This window comes from Lygodium microphyllum, chromosome 20, assembly GCF_053477565.2.
Source record: "Lygodium microphyllum isolate KBCC chromosome 20, Lygodium_microphyllum_v1.1.10, whole genome shotgun sequence".
NCBI classification, from domain to species: Eukaryota; Viridiplantae; Streptophyta; class Polypodiopsida; order Schizaeales; family Lygodiaceae; genus Lygodium; species Lygodium microphyllum.
This window is the reverse complement of record NC_141154.1, coordinates 122900185-122918110: the sequence shown is the minus strand read 5'-3', so window position 1 is coordinate 122918110 and position 17926 is coordinate 122900185. Positions and strand designations below refer to the sequence as shown.

The 17926-nt window shown below is 40.8% G+C and overlaps 1 non-coding gene across 1 annotated transcript; it reads right to left on the bottom strand.

The window, feature by feature from the left end:
* Nucleotides 1-317: 317 nt before the first annotated feature.
* Nucleotides 318-390, bottom strand: TRNAF-GAA (transfer RNA phenylalanine (anticodon GAA)). The gene has a single exon. It is a non-coding gene; the product is annotated as a tRNA-Phe (tRNA).
* Nucleotides 391-17926: the final 17536 nt, after the last annotated feature.

Here is a 17926-nt window from a genome sequence, read left to right as displayed (position 1 = left end):
TAAAAACCTTTCCTTGGTATATATAGAATTATATTAAAATGGATTTGTAAACGACGCAAAACGTTGAAATGTGAGTGTCATAAAAGGATATTCAAAACGTGTTATTTGCAACGCGCAAGGTCTGAGAAGGCCTAGTGACATTTGCATTTTGTACTGTGGTGAGGATAACGTTTTTTCCCGAATTACTTTGATCAAATACATACACACCATATTTCGCATTTTTAAAAGGAAGGTCTTAAAAAGCTCCACTAGAATTTGTCATGAGAAAGACCAACAAAAGTTGCGCTGATTTCACAGAACGTTAAATTGTTAACCGTTGCGGTGAGCGTGGATCGAACACGCGACCTTCAGATCTTCAGTCTGACGCTCTCCCAACTGAGCTATCCCCGCCTGATAAATTAAATCTTAAAATTACATGATATCACATTTTTAATGGAACGGCCAAACGACCAACAAATATACCATATATGTCACGAGCTCTCAGCATTGTTGAAACCTTGCCTTTGGGTAAACTTATAAAAAAACTAGGGTAGATGATTATAATGGCTTGTAACTACAATTCATCAACCCACAAAACCTTATTGCCTACAACACCTCCAAACCAAATGTATAGGTCTAATGGCCTATGACTTGGATTTAGACCATACAACCCTTTTCCTTCAAAACAAAGCTCTCCAACTCTTTTCTAACATAGTGATCACATCTTCATTCATTTACAACGATTATCCGTCATGAGCAACTTTGTCCATGGCAATAATTCACAAAAAAGGTTATAGGCTATCACCTTGAAAGCTCTTTAACACGAAGTGTATATCCTACTTGTCAAGATACTCAATGCCTTCTAGCATTCTATGTAGAGACTATGCAAGATTCTTATCACATGAATTTTTCTTTCACAAATATTCATATCTTTGCCATGGATGTTAACTCTAATTGTATTCCTCAATATCTCATAGTAAGTTGATAGCTCTACTCTTGACTTGTTCCAGATGTTGTGCATTTTGTTCTCCCCACTAGGAGCCCATTGGTGATACCAAAATTCGCCAAAGGACCCTTTTGAATTTTCATGCTAACTAGATAGAGGCATATACAAAGTATGGTTCCAACTATACCTATTAGTGATAGAATCAAAAAGAAGAACCAAAGCACAAACTTCAACAATAGTGGCAATACAATCATTCACCTTGATTAATTTGATCATGTGCGTTGTACATTTAACCATGTCCATGGTACTTTGGTTATCTTAAAAGAGAAAGTTGGACAATGGTATCAGATCACTATGCAAAGCAAACAAGGAGACCAAGGTAGCCCACATGGTAGAATTTAATGAGGGGTTTGCTCTCCAAGGTGCTTGGCACAATCCATATAACCAAATCCATATGAATGAGTGAAGGCCTAGCATATCCTATGAGTGTTGATAACTTAAAATCTTTATGTGCTTGTGTTTGTTTTGGTGTTAAAATGGGTTCTACAGGCCTTTGCAAATAGTTATGTTAGCAAATCCATATGAATGAGTGAAGGCCTAGCATATCCTATGAGTGTTGATAACTTAAAATCTTTATGTGCTTGTGTTTGTTTTGGTGTTAAAATGGGTTCTACAAGCCTTGCAAATAGTTATGTTAGTAATGTATGTGGAAGGTGTTGTGAATTTGATAAGCCTTGATCTTGGTTGCCTTTTCATTGCTATTGTGAATTTATTTTACCACAAATGTAATTCATTGACAATTCTATGCTCTTCTCTATAGCACTTTAGGACATCCACCCTTAATTTCATCAATAATTTTCATAAAAATATTGAAACCATTTGATAAGTGGTACTCCCATCTTGGAGTTAAGATGCAAATTCAAAAAAGGCTAGTGATGATTGGCAATATAAGCAACTGTTTGGTTCATATGATATTTTTCGATAATATTGTTTTCTTATTGAACCTTGGATTTCATCATATGAATATTCCTTTGAGTATTTCATGTTATTTTTAAGATTACGTTGTTATTAGACAAAATTTTGAATTGTTCTGTAGTGCCTTTTTAAGCCAATGTATGCATATGTATGAGGCTTTATGGATCTATAGTAAATTTTACAACTAAAGGGTGCTTTGTGCATTTGAGAGGGTGGATCTATAACTTTTGAATGCCATCTAGCTCAAGTGGAAGACTCTTTAAAGTCTCAATTAAAGACTATAATGTCAACGTGTTGTGGTGATACAATGGAGTGTTCTACATTCTATTGATGTCAAATGAAGAAACAATATGTTCATGCATTAGCATGACCATTAAAGAGAGATCATGGGGTCTTTCACATAATTTCTAATAAAGAATTGCTAGAGAAAGAACAAATATCATTGTATTTCATTGGAGCAAAGATGGAAACTTTGAAAACATTGTAACGGAAGGCAATTCCCTTTGCAAATGACATTCTATTAAGGTTCATGTGTGGATTTTCTCTTACAATGCAAAGGCATTTTACATGTATATGATTTGTTGTCTAACCATTGTTGTTTAAACCCATAGGAGAAAAGTATGGCATCTTCAATACACATAGAGCTTCTTCACTTGGTGTTCACTAGAGACAGCCAGGTTTGGTGTGCGACTAATGTAATTAAAGTGTGTCAGGTTCTGGTGTGCAAGCAATGTAAATGCAATTGACAAGCCACAATGAATGTTGAAAGCTAAAGGTGTGAACGGTTGAGAGGAGTGGTTTTCACTTGAAGAAAGTAATTTTCTATCAAACAAGCATCCATTTGAGAGCTTTAATTGCCAATTAATCCTCTTAACAAATATTCACATACCAACCAAATCGACCTCGCACCCTCTTGAGACAATGATACTATAGAGCTAGTATTACCACCTATGATGTCATTAGCCCTATATGGATTTCAAAATTTTATAGACTCATTCATGATATGGAGTAAATATGGAATCTTGAGGTTTGGATCAACTAGAGGTCGTAAAGATAGACAATTGGATTGTTTGCTACATAGGAGTAACTCAAGCTAGCTTTTGTCCTACAAAGTTTCATTGAGAAGGACTTAAAGAGATGATGCAAAATGTAATGAGATGGGACACCCCCAAAACTCATTTGCTAATAGGATTTTGTGTGGCAAAAACCTAAATTGTCATCTTATAGCATTCATGTAGGAGCTAATGTATTAAATAACAAAGAAATTGAAGAGGTTGTACATGTATACAACCAATGGAACACAAGTAAACATTCCTATCAGCCAATCATAACATAAGATAAGACTCACAGAATCTCAAAAAACATTTCCAGATTATCATTTGATACTCTCTTGAGCTCCTGTCACTCCCTGACTTCTTGAGCACCTTCTCGACCCCTTCTTTGGGCACTCTCAAGACATTCCAACAAAGGTATTCATTCATCTTCTTCAGGGTTTCATGCTGTTACAAGTCTACAGGTCTAAGCAGAAGAAGAAGCTAGCACCATTGTATCTTGTTGGCTCCATATCTTGACACAAGCCTTTATGGGGCGCTCAAGGCTTGAGGTGAGCCTTTCCCTGGCAACCACTGAAGCCTTCTACCACCTTGACTCAGCACCAAAATATGATCAATAGGCCCATACAACCAACTTCAGTTTGCGCCTGATCTACAGACCCCCAGATAGCTCATCTCCCACTTGCTGATGATCATGGTTGCTTCCTTAAGCATTGTGCCATTATTGGCAATGATCTTTGACATGTTTTGAGCCTTCAAGAGGCCTTGGGCAATGAGTATGCTTGACAGACATAGAGCAAGTGGGTTTATGCTACTTGAGCATTCGAATACTTGAAACTAGGATCTTCACTTGGATGTTGCATGGTTGATATGCAATGGTCCTCACAAATGTACTTGGGTTGATTTAGGCTTTGCACTCCCTCAGCATACACCTATTTGTGTCAGGTCCTACCAGTGTTGTGTACATTTTTCTCTATTACATAGGGGGTGTGCCGGCTTACAGACGGATTCATTTGACATGTTTGGGTGTTTGTTCAATGTCCGTATGACTATCACATGTTGATTTATGCCTGCTTGATGTTGGCTATACTTTGACAGTCAGTGGTTGACTTGGTGCATTCATCTTGCCTATAGTTTTCCCTCATTGTACCTGGCTATAATTTATTACAACAAGTAGTTATGCATGGATTGTGATGTATTTTTCATGCTAAATAATCTTGATTTTATGTATTTTTTATGGTACTTGGTAGCCAGCATCATTAGCTATCAGTTTGTGGCCATTTTTCCTTGGTTTTGGTGGTATTTTGGTTGTTTATAGCAGAAAACAGCAAGTAGTTTTGAATTGTCTACATTGTTTTGGACTGCAATATGGGCACATTTGGCATGGCGCAAGAACTCTTATCATCTTCTTCCACTGACAGTGCTATATTCAACATCATTAAGCTTGATGGTACAAATTATGCCTATTGGAAGAGCCAAATTTGGCAGGTTTTGGTGTAGAAATCATAGATAAAACTACTAAGGTTGCATGGAGAGTAGCCTAAAACTATGATTGATGATGAATGGATGGAACTTGATGAGTTATGCAAGTCCACCCTCATCTTATCTCTCACTGAACAGGTGCATTACAATGTGTTGAGGAAGCACAGAGTGCTTGGCAACTTTGGGATAACATCAAGAATCTCTATGTCAAGAAAAGTCCAGCAAGTTAGATGTATTGGCTGAAGCAACTTATGGACCTACGCATGAACAAGAATATGACGATGTCTGCTCATTTGAGCTAGTTCCATGCTGTTCTCAAGAACTTGACTTCGTAGGGTATTACCTTCAATGATGAGGTTACTCCATTGTTTTTACTTGGGACTTTGAGTGAGTCATGGGATGTATTCCACACTACCTTATGTGCTCTTGCTACTACTTTGAACTTGCCTGATGTAGAGAGTGCTCTTCTGCAGGAAGAGATCAACCGTAAGAACTTGGATGCCTCTCATGTGTCGCATGCTTTGACTGGTAGAGGCATAGATGGTAATGGAAAGAATGATCGTGGGAATGGCTATGGCAGAGACTCGCAGAAGTCTAGGTCTAAGTCGTGTGACAAGTCACGCAGCAAGTCTCATGGGAGAAATGCTAATGTGACATGTCACCATTACGGCAAGAAGGGTCATATACGCCCACGATGTCATGAGTTGCACAATGAGAAGCACAAAGAGAAGGGGAAACACAAAGTACAAGAAAAGTCCTCTGATTGTAGCATTGTGCCTACAAAATCCAGTGTGAAAATCCAGTAGATAAATGCCATGCAGAGATTGATAACTCCAATGGGGAGTATATGCTTGCAGTTGGTTCTTATGATGCTACGTCATTGATCAAGGTTCACTCTATGTATGCATAGTGTTGGCTTTTGGACTTTGGTGCTTCATTTCATGTTATACCATTCCGTGAGTGGTTCCACTCCTACGCACTGCCTCTGGTTTAGTTCGCTTAGGAGATGACAGGTCACTTGCTATTGTTGGCATTGGGGATGTATGGTTGCAGTTCTCTACTGGTAGTACTTTTTTGTTTTAGGATGTATGTCATGTACATGTGCTTACACACAGTCTTATGTCTGCAGGGTAGCTTGATGATGATGGGTTTCATATCTCTTTTGGGGATTTTTCCTAGAAGATCACACGTGGCAGACTTGTGCTTACTAGAGGTGCCAAGGCTAGCAGCCTTTATCCTCTTGTAGTTGATGGTTTCTCTATTGATCATGTTTTGTCTATGGGTTCCACCCCACATGTATCTCTTTGGCATGCCCATTTGGGCCATATGTCCTTGAAGGGAATGAAAATGCTTTCTAGTTTGCAGTACTTACCGCCCCTTGACTATGCATGTTTTGATTCTTTTGAGCATTGTCTTTATGGCAAACAGACTAGGAATACACATAAGAAGTCTGGTAGGACACACATGGGTGAGCCCTTGGCATTGGTACATTCGGATGTCTATGGACCCATGCCCTATTAGTCTATGGGTGGTGCAAAGTATTTTGTGGTGCTTATTGATGATTTTTCACGTAAATTCTGGGCTTACCACATTAAACTTAAGTCAGATGTCTTGGCTGTGTTACAGAGATGGCTTGCATTGGTTGAGAACCAAAGTGGGCATAGGGTAAAATGCCTTAGGAATGAAAATGGGGGCTAATATGTGTCACGTGCCTTTGAGCAGCTATGTGACAAAAGAGGTATTAAGTGTTAGTTGACAGCCCCGTATACCCCACCCTAGAATAGTTTGGCGGCAGCTGAGAGGATGAATAGAACCATCTAGGAGCATGTACACAGCATGCTTAGCCATGCAGACCTACCATAGAGCTTTTGGGTTGAGGCAGTCCGTACAGCTATGCATATCATAAATAGATCACCTTCTAGTGGTTTGGAATTCCAAGTTGCAGAAGAGGTATGGACTGGGAAACCACCGTCTTATGCACATCTATGTGTCTTTGGATGTGAGGTATTATGCCATGTGCCCAAGGAAAAGCATAGTAACCTCAATCCTAAGAGTGTCAAATGCATTTTCCTTGGCTATGGAGATGCAGGGGAGATGGGTTATGACCTCTAGGATCCACAGGCACAAAAAGTCATTCGCAGCCATGATGTAGTCTTCCACGAAGACAAGATGCATTGGCAGCCTGAGAAGGTGGTAGAGATATGCAGGGTTATAATCTAGGAGAAGCCACATGCTCTTACACAACCAGCTACACAGCTTGCAACAACAGTTGGTACACAAGATGCTAGACATGCAGCAAAGGAAGCAGTACGACGATCTACTACAGCTAGACGACCCCTAATAGATTTAATTCCTCGATGCATTATGTCTTGGTTACTGATGCAGGAGAGCCTCTCACCTATGATGAGGCTATGCACAGGGGTGACAGTCACTCCTGAGAGAGGATTATGCAGTTTGAGATGGAATCCCTGTATAAGAATATGACTTGGGATTTGGTTGCATTGCCGAAGGGCAAGAAGGCTTTGCCATGCAAATGGGTGTACAAGTTGAAAAGTACCCCTGGGCACCCCAAGCCGGCTTATAAGGCAAGACTTGTTGCTAGGGGTTTTAAACATGAGCATGGAGTTGACTTTGATAAAGTATTTTTTCCTATAGTCAAGATAACCACCCTATGCTTGGTTTTGGCCTTAGTCGCGCAACTTGACTTTGACATGTATCAAATGGATGTCAATAATGCATTCTTGCATGGGGATTTACATGATGAGATATACATGGAGCAACCTAAGGGCTTTGCAGAACTTGGCAGGGAGCACCTAGTGTGCAAGTTGAAGAATATTCTTTATGGCTTGAAGCAAGCACCTATGGAGTGGTATCATAAGTCTGATGCCTTTATGTAGTCATCACAGGGCTACAACAAGAGTGCTATGGATCCGTGTCTTTACACGAAGACAGTTCGTGATGGCTCATTGCTTATTTTGGTACTTTATGTGGATGATATATGCTAACATCAAGGAAAGCTCACGATGAGTTGGATGCTCTTAAATCTCAGCTGAAGAAGAGCTTTGAGATGAAGGATTTGAGATAGGCCTCTCACATTCTTGGTATGCGCATTAAGCGTGACAAGCATCAAGGACTACTCTACCTCTACCAGAGGGAGTACATTTATAAAGTCCTTGAGTGTTTCCGCATGCAAGACGTGAAGCCTATTGGCTATCCATTACCTTCTTATGTGAAGGTCTCACAAGCTGATTGTTGTCCGTAGACAGATGAGCAAAGGGCCGAGATGGCCAAGATCCCTTATGCATCAGCCATGGGCAATTGGATGTACGCCATGATAGCCACTTGCCCAGATATTGCCTTTGTAGTTGGTGTTCTGGCATGCTATTGTTGAGATGTTTACAATCACATCTTCTTCAGTCTCTTTGGAAGGAGCAGTGAGGGCTCAAGACAAGAATCCCATAAGCACAGTAGGAGGATGTGCTACCTAGACTTTCCTATAAAGCATTGTACTTGCTTCCTTTTTCTTTAATGATATGATAGTACTCTTTCCTTTTCAGTAAAGTGTCTATGTAACATTGTCCACACACAAGATTTTGCTTATGAGTCCAAGTCTGAATCTTGGAACTTAATTCACTTATGTGACAGTTAGTCTTGTCTGTGTCTATGTCTTCATGACTTTGGTCTTCATCTTTCAACCTCCATAGCTCCTACCATGCTCTAGATCCCACATCTTTTGACATGGTATCAGAGCTCAATTGAGCATGGCCCAGCTCTCCTTTCACTCTCAGCTATCTTCATCTCAGTCCAGCTCAATGTGAGTGTATGACTCCAATTTCTCACTTGAACCCCACAGTTCACTGTTTGGCAACCATAGCCAGACAGGACCCATAGCACTTGGAGCTTCTATATCTTACTCTACGGGCCATATCAGCCCATGATTTCTTCTGTGAACCTCCTTCTATACTCAGGGCGCTCCTCCCTGGTATCTCAAAGTGCAACATTGGCCACTATATGTTGTAGCATTGATGAAATTTGCTGTGCTATTCAAAATTGTGCCTACTAATGTTCATACTGTTGGCATGCTACGTGCAAGCCATGATTCAGCGTGCCACTATGGGGCTTTGGTAGCCTATCTACCAAGCTTCATTTCCATCCAAACATCTTGGGAAATGATCAAGTCTACAGCCCACACAGAAGGAAAAACCAAGGCTGCCCAGAAACCCTAGAGTTGGCAGCCATTTTCTTTGATTTTTGCAAAAGGATCGAACACACTGAGAAGTCTAGTTGTTGTTAAAGAAGAAGAAAACCATGGAGCAAAAGAAGAATAAGAATAAGAAGACCACCAACTCATTAGTCCTTCTATTCTGATAGACTTTTTTAGCCTTGTATTGCCTAGCCCTAATACTTTTGACATAAGATTGTAAACTCCTCATGTAGCCTTGTACTACAACCTCTGTACACTTTGTGAGGCCCCTGTTATAGCCTCTAGATGTCCACCATGTTTGTAGTACCCAGACTTAGCCTTTTCTCCAACAACCTCTGGTGTTTTGCCATGTCTATGGTCTGCCTACACTTTGCAAGTATTGCTCTCACTAAAGCCTCTACATACTTTGTACTTTGGTTGTGATTGAGAAGGGGTGTTAAGATGTTTGCAATCACATCTACTTTAGTCTCTTTGGAAGGAGTAGTGAGGGCTCAATACAAGAATCCCATAAGCACAATAGGAGGATGTGCTACCTAGAATTTCCTATACAGCATTGTACTTGCTTCCTTTTTCTTTAATGATATGATAGTACTCTTTCCTTTTCAGTAAAGTGTCTATGCAACATTGTCCACACGCAAGATTGTGTTTATGAGTACAAGTCTCAATCTTCGAAACTAATTCACTTGTGTGGCAGTTAGTCTTGTCTTTGTCTATGTCTTCATGACTTTGGTCTTCATCTTTCAACCTCCATAGCTCATGCCATGCTCTAGATTCCGCATCTTTTGACAGCTATATGGCTACACCTAGCAAGAAACATTGGGATGCCGTGAAGGGTATCATGAGGTACCTAAAGGGCACAATAGATATGTGTATTTCCTATGGCAATCAAGATACAAGAGTTATGGGGTACATAGACTCCAATTATGCAGGACATGTGGATAGTAGGAAGTCCACTTCTGGCTATGTATTCACCTATGCTAGATATGAGATTCCTACAGCCTGCATATCTTCAGCCCAAACTGCCTCATACAAAGAGGCTACATTAGGTGTAATTGCAAATATCTCAACACCCCTCCTCAATCACAACCAGAAAGTACAAAGTGTGTAGAGGCTTTAGTGAGAGCAACACCTGCAAAGTGTAGGCACACCATAAACATGGCAAAATACTAGAGTCTGTCGTAGAAAAGGCTAAGTGTGGGTACCACAAACATGATGGACATCCAGAGGCTATAACAAGGGCCTCACAAAGTGTACAGAGCTTGTAGTACATGGCCACATGAGGAGTTTACAAGCTTATGATAAAGACATTTTGGGCTAGGCATTACAAGGGTGGAAAAAAGGTCTAGTAAAAAATTGGGTCAAGGACCGTTAGACCCTTGCAATTTTCAACATTTCTTTTGACATAGATATTCAATTCATTGCAGATGTCGATGTAGTCCAACTTACTCTTTTTGATTATGTACTTGTTCTTCACTTTGCTTGTCACTTCAGAGTCTTCATGATTTTTTTGCTTCTTCTTCTTATTCTTTTTCTCTTTGATCTTTGGGTCCTCTTGATCTTCATGGTCTTCTTTGCTTGCACTAGTCTTCATATCCCCCTCAAGAAAAGATATCATTATCTTTTAGGCAACGGAAATGATTGCAAACTTTTGCACTTTCATGTCTTCAAGGTTTTCAAATGGGTACATTGATGGCATTTGGATATAGCCAGGCAGCTCCATGTCTTCCTGTAGGTAGAGTAACATCTTCTATGTAGTGTAAATGGGCCATAAGATACATGTTACTCTTCATGAGAAGCACCCACTTAAAAATATTCATGTTTGGCATTGGAACTCAACTTCAAATCCTTGGTTTTTTTACCAGCAAAAAGAGTTGAAACCTAATGTGTCAAAGGACACAAGAAGGTAGTGTGAAAACACACTATGCTTAGTGCTAACAAGCACTATCTTCATAGTTATGCTCCTTGTGTGCCGGCTTGCAAATGCCTTCTAATCTTCCTTGAACTCTTCTAGATCTTCAGCAATCTCCAAGGAATGTAAAAAAGTATTGATAATAACTCCAATGAGAAGATGAAGTACAAGAGAAGCTTGAGTTTTGATCTTGGTGCTTGAGGTCTTCCAGAAACACTTCCCTCCCTAATTGAGTGATGAATCTTGTTGGACTTTTTTTTAGTGTGATAATAGATCACAATGATAGTAAGTTTCTTGGACTGAGATGAATAAAGAAATGATAGCAATTATGAGCTTTTGGTGCTTGTGGCTATGGAGGACTAGATCTTATGTCAGACAATGACTGATTTTTTGTTTATAGCAGCGTATATGGGCGACCATTGTGGAAGATATATGGTGGCTAGAAGGCTTATAAGGTGGGCTTCAAAATCCCTATGTGTGCAGGGAAGATCGTGACCTATGTGCATACCAATAGCAGTACGACTTGCTCTGTGCCTTTTGAGACAACGATGATGAATTCAGGCAATGTTGGCTCCTATAGTGTGCAATGTTGGGATCTGTCGTGATGAGGAGGAGTGCCATGACCTGGGGGAGATATTCCTAGAAGAAATTGACTTAAGATATGGCTTGTAGAAGGATATCAGGAAGCTCCAAGAATAGTAGGTTCTATCTAGCTATGGCTGCCACAAGCTTAACTGAAGATGAAGTTGAAAAATTGAAGTCATACACTAATCCTAAGCTAGATGTGAGCAAGACAGAGATTGAGAGGAACCAAGAGAGGCTGGAGAGGCAGTGTCATGCTCGATTGGGCTCTAATACTATGTGGAAATGTGCCAGATCTGGGACATGGCAAGGAGCTATGGCTGATGGAAGATGAAGACCAAACTCATGATGACATAAACAAGTAGAGACAAATTGTTACACAAGTGAATTAGGTTCCAAGATGGTAGCTTGGACTCATAAACACAATCTTGTGTAGGACTGACAAAGACAAGACACTTAACTGAAAGTATAAAGCATCATGACATCGTATTCATTCCATATGAAAAGTGGTAGTCAAGTACAATGCTTTATACTTGTTGGATGGGTAGTAGTTTTCCCTCTCTGTACATATGGGATTCCTGTAGCCTGCATGTCTTCAGCCCAAACTGCCTCATACAAAGAGGTACATTAGGTGTAAGGATAGATTTATGCTTATAGGAGGGTATAAGTCTACAGGAGGTTGGGTTTGAGCTACATGGCTCAACTAATGATGCATGTCTTCTGGTTTGTTCAATGGGGAGTCTGTCGGTCACTTGTGTGATAGATTGGTCATGCAGCTCGATTGATGTACTACTCTAAGCCTATGGAGTAGTTGAGACAATGGAAGTGTTAGGTTGAGTTGACCTAGGGCCGTGACTAGTTGCGGCTTTGGTTGATAGACTCCATGAGGTTCTATGGATTTGGTGCTTTTTGAGGCAATGGATTTATCAACCCTAGTTGGCTCACCACTTTGTGCAGATGGGCTGGAGGGCTTGGATTGAGGAGTATGCATAACTGTTCCTAGACTTGGGCAACCAAATCCAGTTGTTGCCTTCGTAATAGCCTTAAGCGCACAATAGGTCTTGGGGTACCCATCATGACTTGACTATTCATCTACTTTGGTAGCACCAGTTTTGCCCTCTAGGCCTAGGACGTGGTATTCTATGGTCATGGGTTCATGAGGGTTAGCTTCTAGGCGGCTATAGTTGTCATTTGGGCACCCATTTGAGCTCCTACTCAATGGTCTTGGATGTGTCTCCTTTAGGATATATTCAGCTTATCTTCACAGGATGAGTCAAGTTACAACCCTCCTCCTTAGACCTTGCATTAGGTTCCTCCATTGGTGGCATTGCAAGCCTTGATGGAGCTGCATTGCTCTTATTGAAAGCCGCCACTATCCAAACATTGCCAATAGCAAGGTGAATGCGCTGTGAGTCATAGTCAACATTGCAGTGTGTGTTTCTTGAATGCGCATCCTAGCAACGATTCCTTACCAATGGTCTTAGTGTTAGGCTTCACATAGAATATCATAGATAGGCTTTCAGTCTTGATATAGACAAATATTTTGCACTTTCCCAGCAGTGAGTAAGATTGTCCTCCAAATGAAATGAGTTTATTATTGGTAGGGTAGGGCTGACCAATAAGGGTCCAATGATCGTGTATAAGCATGTTATAGTTAGCTTCCTCGTCAATGAGTGCATCAAATATGTGTGTCTTCTAGTCACTAATATGCATAGATAGGCAGGTGCCACCACTTCTTTATCTTCATCTTCAATTTCCATGACGTTGGCCACTCGTACCTTGACAGTGTTTCAATTGTCTATGCGAGCTCCTTGCCATCATGCAGATTGGTACTAGGGGTGTGTCCCTAGGCTTACCAATTTCCTTAGTGGATTGCTCGTACTCCTCACTATCCAAGAATGGTAGATTGATTGTGGCTAGCACATGCATCCAATCTTGCTCATCCTTAGGACAAGGGATATACATGGTGAGTGGCCCATACAATTTTCTAACTTGCGCATCACCCTTCAACATGGCTGAGATGGCATCTAAGTTGACTTGCATGGTCTTCCAAGTATCCATCTCTACCCTTATCGCTTTTTTTTAGTTGCCCACTAAGATCAGACCATTGCCCCAGTCTTCTATGACTCGTGCATTGTGCATCCAGGGTCAGCCTAATAGGATGTCATAATCCACTCCCTTCATAACAATGAAGTTCAAAGAAAACTAGATACATGCTGTCTTCAACGGCCAATTCTTCAACACTCCAAATGGCCTAACTTTCATTCCATTGGCTAGTGTAACATTAAATCTAGCATTCTTGACAAGTGGGTTACCCCAAGCTTGGAGTATTGCATAGCTAAGCACACTGACTCCTGCCCTCGTGTCCACGATCCTTTTTCGTGTGGCATCTCCTGATGCTAAGACCGATAGGACTACATGCAGCTCTATGCCCTCCCAAAAAGCATTAACATGTAAGGACTTTGGTAGAAAGTGTAGAGTTAGACTGGGTATCTGAGTTACCGTATCACAATCATGTAGGTCAACTGCCCCTTGCTCCATTAGTCCAACTCCACTCCTTTAGTTCTTGTCATAGCATGGAATGCCACCTAAGCAGATCTCCTAAGCTTAGAGTCACTGGGGTGGTCACTAGCATTGTAAGAAGATTGCTAGATACTTGCTCTTCTTCTAATCTAGTGTTCCCTGGCCAATGGCCTTGACTATTTTGTTGATCCATAGTGTTTACATTTTGTCTCTAAGTGGCACTACTTATGGTGTAGACACGTCTTTAGACTTTAGTCATGGAGGCAAAGTTGGTGTGCTTACGCTTGAGAAATCATCGATCTCATCCTCTAAGATGGGCTCAGCGTCCTTAAGGTTCTCTTAGGCCTCTTTCACCCACTCCTTGACCTTCTCTATGGCTACAAGTTGGTGTATTGGGTTGGGGTACTCCCCCACCCTAGCATTGCCCTTCTTAGTAGTCCTTGGAGCATATGTCTCTAGCTCTGCATCGGTGACTTTCTTTCATGTGGACAATGTCATAGCACCCTCTGTTTTAAGCATGATCTTGGCCTCCGTCCTCTTCTTCCTGTTTTCCTACCGAGACTATGTCTATATTGTTGGGTCCATGCAGTGATATGCCAACCTGCTTCATTTATGCCCGAGTCATGATGTGTAACGGGATAGGAATGTCCTCTCCGTTAAATGTCTCAACTCTTAACAGCCCCAATGGTAGCCACACTAGAGGGTGGTTTCCATCTAGGGCATTCGGCAAACAAAGTGATTCCACACTCTAGGCATCTAAGATCAGCCTTTTCTCGATTAGCCTGCTCCCATTCGTGGCAGTGTGAGGAGATGTATCCTAGGTGACCACAATTCCAATAAGAAATTGGTTCTTGGGTCTGCCCCCCTAAGCCTCTACCTCTACATGGTGCCATCACCGACACTAGTCAATAATCCATTGTTGAGAAACATGGATCTTGAACACAGTTTAGCTATGGAGGCTTGAACTCATAAGCAAGAGACATGAAGACTGATGACTAGACACAGATTGTCACTCAAGTGAATTAGCTTCCAAGATAGATTAGCTTGGACTCATAAACATAATCTTGAGTGGATAGGATTACAGACTCTAATTACAAAGTACAATAGCATTTTTTGAAAAGTAGACCAAGTACATGCCTTTATAGCTTTCCAGCTTCTCCACTCTTCTCACTGTGCTTATGGGATACAAGTCTCCTCATCATACAACATACATCATTTGACCTATTTTCCAACACCCCCTGTCAAATGATAAATTCCTACACTTGCTAGCTTTTGCTAGTAGCACTTGTGTTAGGCACATCTTCATGTATCGATCTCATCATGGCTAGCTCCTGGGATTGAGAGGATGGTTCCACTAATCTTCTGATGGCAATGGGCATCTGATCCTCCTCCTCTTGTCTTAACCTTTCTTCTTCTCCTCTTGTCTCTTTTTATGTTATTTTTCAAGTTTCCTTGACTCTTCTTTAGCCCTTTGCAAATCTTTGCTTTCTTCATTGGTGGATCTGGTCTTCCTAATGGGAATCCTTAGAATAATTCTTCGCATGTCTCCCTGTCTGGATGGTGTTGAGCCTTTCTCCCCCTGCTTGCTCACCGTTCTGTCACTTGAGGTTCCTTATTGTTGAGTTTGGCAGTCAACTTCCCTTTTCTTAGCCACTTGCTCTACTTCTTATTGAATCATGTTAGCTTCTTCTTTCCCAAGGTTCCCTGTAGAGAAAGAGATGGGAGGGCTCACTATAATGGGAGAGTGGTGCTCATGGATTGGTGATTCTTTTGGTGTTTCCTCCCCTTCCTCTTCTTCGTCCATCTCCTCCATGGCCTCTTGGATTAGGACTCTTAGCACTCCTCTAAAACCTAAATTTGATGCCTTGGATGCAATCTTTTTTCTTTTTGACTCAACCCTTGTCACCCTAAGGACTCTCTGCCCATGGCTCTTAGAGTTGATGGCAATACCTTAGCTACACAATGACATGCTCCGAGAGACTAGCTCATGGGTAGCCTAGTCAAGTCATGCTTGAAATTTTACATTTTTGGCAATGGTTTTTTTTTTCCAATACAAATCCACTAAGGGAAAGATACAATGAAATATTCTTCAAAATAGTTTGTCAAATTTGTTGATGGTAGCGGAAGCACCTTCTTCTTCATGCATAAACTGGCTTTGGTGGTGATCTTCTTGCACGTGTTGTGCTCTCTTCTTGTGGAAACATTCACTAGCTACATGGCCAGTCTTGCCATAGTAATGACAAATAATTCGGTCCTTGTTGTTGGTGGTGGTGAATCCTCAACCACATCATTTTGTTGCATAAGTACCCTTGGTGTACAAGAGGTTATCCCTTGAGCTAGTTTCTTTTACATCCTTTCTTTTAAATTTGCTTTCTCCATCAAGCAGTGAGTGCTGAATGTCTTTGAGTGAATGACTGGGAACATTACTTAGTGTTGAAACAAGGTTCTCATATGGTTCATGATTAACACTGGCAAGTAGCACTACTTTTGCCTCATCCTCATCAATGTTCTTTTTAAGAGTTGCAAGCTGAGTTTTAAGGCTCTTGAACTTATTGATGTGTATAGTTATAGAAAAACTATCTTTAACATCCAACTTATAAAACTGCATGATTAATTTTACCTTTGAGTTCTTTGCTTGTGTACCAAAGATCATGTCAAGTTCTTCCCATGCCTTCTTTGCATCCCTGATGCCAAAGATGTGGTGTAATACATCAATTGATAGACCCCAAGCAATAATACCTAGAGCTTTGTTGTTTATCTTCTTCCATGCCTTTGTTTTAGGCTGGTCTTCTGCAGCATCTTCCTCTTTAGCATCTTCTTTCTTGTCATCTACATCATCTTCCTCAAAGAGATCCGAGAGGTTTTTCCTCATGAGATGGTACATAGTTTTCTCCTTCTAGGTATGAAGGCCTTCACCATTAAACTTTGCTATGTGCTCCAGTTCATTCATCTTAGAAGGAGGTCTTACCACGAGAACACTCGGACAGTGTCTATCCTTTTTCAAAGAAATTGAGACTTACAAATGGATTTGATCAATAGGGCTTTAAATCATTACAAGTGCTGAGAATGAGCTTTTGAGCACATGAGGTAAAATCAGTGAATAGCTTGTTCATGAGTGACCTAAATACACAAGTGCCAAGAGACACTAAATTGAGTATCAAGAGATGCTATTGATGTTGAATCTCCTTGTTGAGATAGATGTTGCTCAATGATCTCCTCACCTTACTGATTTGGAGTGCTGTGGACTGAGCTAGAACTCAGATCAAAGTGGTAGCAACTTGAATTAGTTGGAGAGAGTGAGAGATTGAAGTGTAAGATGAGCTTGAACTACACAAGCTATGGCTACCTTGTATTAGGGTTTCTATACCTAGCTATTGTTTTGTCTATAGCAGCACATACACGCAATCAACTGACAAAAGATTTGATGAAGAGAAAGCTTATATGCCTGACTTTAAAAGCCCTATGGTCCTGAGTTGGATTACAATGTGTGCAGATCGTGCAATTGTATGATAGCCTGTCAGGTGTAGTCTAGAAAAATTCGGCAAATTTTCATAATTTTGGACATATAGCACACCCATCTCAACAACTGAGGTGCTAGAGAGAAGCCCCAGGAGCAAGAGAAGAAGTTTGCAAAAGAGATCTCAGTGAGATGTTGCATGTACTGAGAGATCTAGGGGCTCCAAAGTAAGTAGGTGTAGGTTGGATATGGTGACCAAGAAGAGATGTTTGAGAATGAAGTAGGAGATGAACTCATACACTTGTCCTGAGCTGGAGTTGAGCTATGAGAAGTTGGAGGAGTGGGGAGAAGAGCTAAAGTGAGCTCACCATGGCTCTGATACCATGTTGAGAAACATGGATATTGAACACAGTTTACCTATGGAGGCTTGAGCTCATAAGCAAGAGACATGAAGACTGATGACTAGACATAGACTTTCACTCAAGTGAATTAGGTTCCAAGATACATTAGCTTGGACTCATAAAAAAAATCTTAAGTGGATAGGATTACAGACTCTAAGTACAAATTACAATAGCATTTTTTGAAAAGTGAACCAAGTACATGCCTTTATAGCTTTTCAGCTTCTCCACTCTCCTCACTGTGCTTATGGGATACAAGTCTCCTCATCATGCAACATACATCATTTGACCTATTTTCCAACATCCATGAGGATTGGATTGCCCTCTTTGTCATAGGAGATGTAAGGGTTCTCATAGGGTGCTCCTCCACATATAGTGGACTAGAGCGTCACTCACTAGATGGTTTATGAAAGGTCCAA